Below are 4546 nucleotides of genomic sequence, written 5' to 3'. Positions count from 1 at the left end.
CAGTTCACCATGGGATGGCCCAGAGATGCAGATGCGCTTGCATATTTAGAAGTAATTAAATCACTGACGTCTCTTCTGAGGCGTGGGAAGCGTTCACCCACACAAACACGCTCACTCATTGTCACAGATCCACACCAGACGGGCCGCACTAACAGATGGGCTGCGTCTTTTTTCTGTTACCGATTGGACAATGACATCCGAGGAATGACTTTCTCCCTGTTCTCTCAACTCCAAATGTTCACACTTGTCTTCCTTTTTCCTACGTCTTTGTCAAACATGGACAGGCTAGGACGACGTTAGTTTATCAGTTAACATCTTTCATTGTGTGCAGAACTCTCATTATTCTCACAGAGGAGGTTTTGTGGCTGTCTCAGAGATGCAGATGCTGTAAAACTTCTTAAAGTGGCTTGGGAGAATCAAGTAGTAAATACAATAAATACTGTTACACTGTAATAAAAATCTTGTTAAATTCACGGTTCACCTTAAAACTAACCTTAAAAGTCTTACATTGTGGGTTATTTTTTTTTTACAAAATTGGTTAAATTTATTGGTGTGATCGTTATGTTTCAACAGATACTTTTCTCAGTGACGATATAAAAGCGCTGTTTATATGTTGCCTACTGTACTGTATGTAAAGTTGGAGTTTGTGCCTTTGCTCATTAAAAATGACTGATTAATTATAATATAATAATAATAGTGTATTATTATTATTATTATTATTGTATTATTATTACAATTCCTGTTCTTAAATTCAAAGATTTCTGTATGAAATGAATATGTATGTACGTATACGTCACTGAACAAAAAACTGTTTTCCACATATTCTCTAAGTATTCAACAATATAAATGTATTATGTTATAATTTTACAGGAAAGTAACAACTTTATACACAAACAAATATGAATAATTGCCACTTTCACACGTGAAAGCCATTAAATTGCACTAAAATTGGCAGATTACCTTTTCTATGAAAATGTTCCACATCTGCTACTCACATTTTGCTACCATTTACTGATCTGCACAGAAGTACTACAATTTTATTATGTGATTTGTCTTCGGTCCTGTGTGGCTAGTTTTTTTTTTCCTATAAATGAGACAATCTTTAGATTCAGTAATCAGTCGACTAATTTCTTCATCTGCTTGCATGGAGAGAAGATTTTCCATTTCAAAACCTGTCCAATTTGACAGCATTATTTTCCACGTCATTTCCCAATCCAAATATACTCTTAATTTAAGTCTTAGACCTGTTTAGGCACATCTCTCGCTATTTTTATACGTAAGACCTGAGCTGAGTGTATTCATAAACTCATTATATGCTAGAACTTTGACCTTCTATAAGTGTGTTAATTGTATTATTTACAGTTAGGGCTGGGCAAAATATATATGCTGAACTTGTCAGTAAAACCAGTGCCTTGATTGCAGGTGATGGAGATTTACCGTTACAAAGCAACCGGCTACTGACGAGATGCACATTAATATATTGTACGATTTTTTTTTTCTATTTACAGTATATTTTTTTGATTGCACTTGAACACGCTGTGTGTGTTTCTCAAAAGGTGATTCTATTGAGTGGCTGTGTTTTCTGTATAATGGGTCTCTTGGCTGAAGGCCACTTGATTTCTTGAAGAGCCGATGATTCTTCACATGCCAAACTCCACATGCACTCAAACACACAAATTTCAAGCACTCAAAAGCTTGAATGTTTTCTTAAAAGACAGTATTGACTTTTACATTGGGATTATGACTAGATTATTGAGAAATACCTTTTGACTGGTTATGATAGTTGGTTGATAGTTGATAGTAAAAACAAAACACCATTTTAAGTAAAAAATGTAATTGTTTTGATGTTTATATCGAATATACTCAGATTTTTGACCCCTTCTGTCTTTCTTACAGTGGTCTCATGCCCGGCTCAGCGGCAGGTCACAGTTCAGCCAGGGGCCCTTGATCCGAACAGAAGGCTCTCACATCACCATCTGGTGTAACGTGACCGGCTACAAGGGAAGTCGAGGCAAGACTTTGAATGGTCCATGTATCTTACACCGCCTCCCGATCGAGAGATCCGTATCGTGAGCACATCGCAGCACAACTACGCCTTTACGCCTTGCAGTACTCCCAGCGCGCCAACAGCAAGGAGATCTACATCGAGAGGCTGAGCGGAGACTCTGTCCTGCTGCACATCACCAAGCTGCAGGCCACAGACCAGGGCATGTACGGTGCTACACTCCTAACACAGACAGCCGCTACCTGGGCTCTACAGCGCCCGTACTAACCTCACCGGTGAGCCCCTCTGAACTCTCACTTTAGCCCTGATTTATAGTGTAGTATGCTTCCTGGCAGCACTGTTTTTGCGTTCATGAGCTTTATTCAGACTGGAGCAGGTTTTCCTGCAGGAGGCTACATAAATCGTGTTTCACAGATGTACTTTAGTGATTTTTTTATTTTTTTTTTCCGTTTGAATCAAACACATCTGTAATTTTCTTTCACAACCTTGGTGCGAATTACAGAGAAAATTACCTACTGTTTTTCAGATAACTCAAGGGTCCTCTGAGAAATCAAATTCTATCCTGATAGCAATGTCTGTGATTTGTGTGGAAATTGTTATTATATTTTTCCTCCTCACAACTTCTCATTTTTTTGACCTTTCATTAAAGCCATAACTTAAGCTGTCAGTCAGCACATGGAGAAAGTTATAGTTACAGTATTGTCCTTGAATTTAGACCTTTCGCCCGCTTTCTGTGTAAAATGTTTGTGGTTCAAGAACGAGTGACAGCCCATCCAATTTAAAAGAGAATAAAATCAATAATAGATTAAAAATATGATTTAATTTTCTTTTTTAAATCATTTAGAGGCAACTTTCTAAGTCCTGTCTGAATCTGTACTTGAAATGTCAGGCATCATATGTTAATAGTAGGAAGAACTTTATTGGTCTGCACAGAGCATAGTTTTTCTGATATGACTTTAAATGACAAAAACCCATCACCAAACACCAATGACTTGCAGTCGAGACTGTATAAAAGTATTAGGACACATGCTTCTTTAGAGCAGAAAATGGCACTTCAAAACTGTGGCCACAAAAATGGAAACATAATGAATATATCTTAAATGGTATATCCATCTCTTTTGCAACAGTTTTGGAAGCATCTAAAATGGCTGTACCCTTTACGTATAAGTCATTAGTATTTGGCCCTTTTGCCTCAAGGTCTGCATTTAAAGTCACACCAGAGGTGTTCAGCTGGGATTAGGACTTGGCTTTACGCAGACCAGTCAAGTTCTTCCACACTGACTCAATCAGACATTTCTTTTGAAGCCTGCATTATAAACAGAAGCATTGTCATGTTAGAATAGAAAGGCTCCTGCCTAAACTTTTTGCTATAAATTTAAGAAACACACAGTTCACTAGAATATCATTATAAGCTTAAACATTTAGATCAGTTCTCATGGAAATGACTATAATATATATATATATATATATATATATATATATATATATATACCAGTTCACCTATTTACCATAATCTTAATTTAGCTTTAATGTTTGAAAACTCAAACTTATTATATATTTTTAAACTGTACATTGTAATGTTGTAATTCACTTCTAGCATTTAGCCTAATTTTTAGTTTTTATTTGTAATTTCTTTAGGGCAAATTGTTTATGTGTTTAAATTGTCCTTTTTGAGGATCTCGTTATTAACTGTCACTAAATACACATTTAATTTGATTAATTTGAGTCTTAGTAACTGATTTCTTTTCCAAACAGTTTTTCCAGCAATGTAAGTTTGGATTTGCTTGGATAGTCACTTTGGGAATTTTTTTAAATGACATTTTGAAATGCAGCTTTTTTTTTCTTTTCTTTTTTGACATTTGGGCGTCAGCCTGAGATCCTCTCCAACTTTCGTCATTGCTCAAGTTAATGGATCTCACGCTAATTGGTTTACTTTTAATGCCTGGAGTGGATTTATGCAGAACAAATCAATCACTTTTCTGGTGGAGTAACAGAGAATCTACCTGACAGAATGCCAGTCCATCTGTGTGCCAGCCCACCCTATTATTAAGTAGGGCACAGCAACATTTGTGTAATGCTGCTTGCCACCTGCCACCATGATATACAGTATCAATAGTCCTCTTAATTGCAATTGTAATTAAACTTTTATCCTTCCAGCTCTGATCACACACACATACGCTGATGTCTCACAGTCACATGAGCTTATCAGTGACTGCTACTTATTACAAAAAAGCTCATTGTTAGCGGTTGGCTGTTGATTGTGACTAACCGTGTGGGCTGAGTTGTCAAGCGGCAGGCGTTGCTGCATAGGCTCATGCAATACGCATGTCTTGAGAGGCTGAACAAATGGACATGTGCGACCAGCAGGAACAGTTTAATGGTATGGGATCTGTGAGTCATGGTCGTGTTCGGTGTGGGCACAAGGAGCATCACACAGAGCCACTGGTAGGACAGGCATGTTATGCCCCCATTCTGACATCCCTGTCCCTCTTTAAACACACCATCCATTCTTTCTGTTGTTCCACCATGCTAACATACCTC

The sequence above is a fragment of the Puntigrus tetrazona genome, chromosome 9 (genome assembly GCF_018831695.1).
Source record: "Puntigrus tetrazona isolate hp1 chromosome 9, ASM1883169v1, whole genome shotgun sequence".
Lineage (NCBI taxonomy): Eukaryota > Metazoa > Chordata > Actinopteri > Cypriniformes > Cyprinidae > Puntigrus > Puntigrus tetrazona.
Note: the sequence above shows the minus strand (reverse complement) of the source record.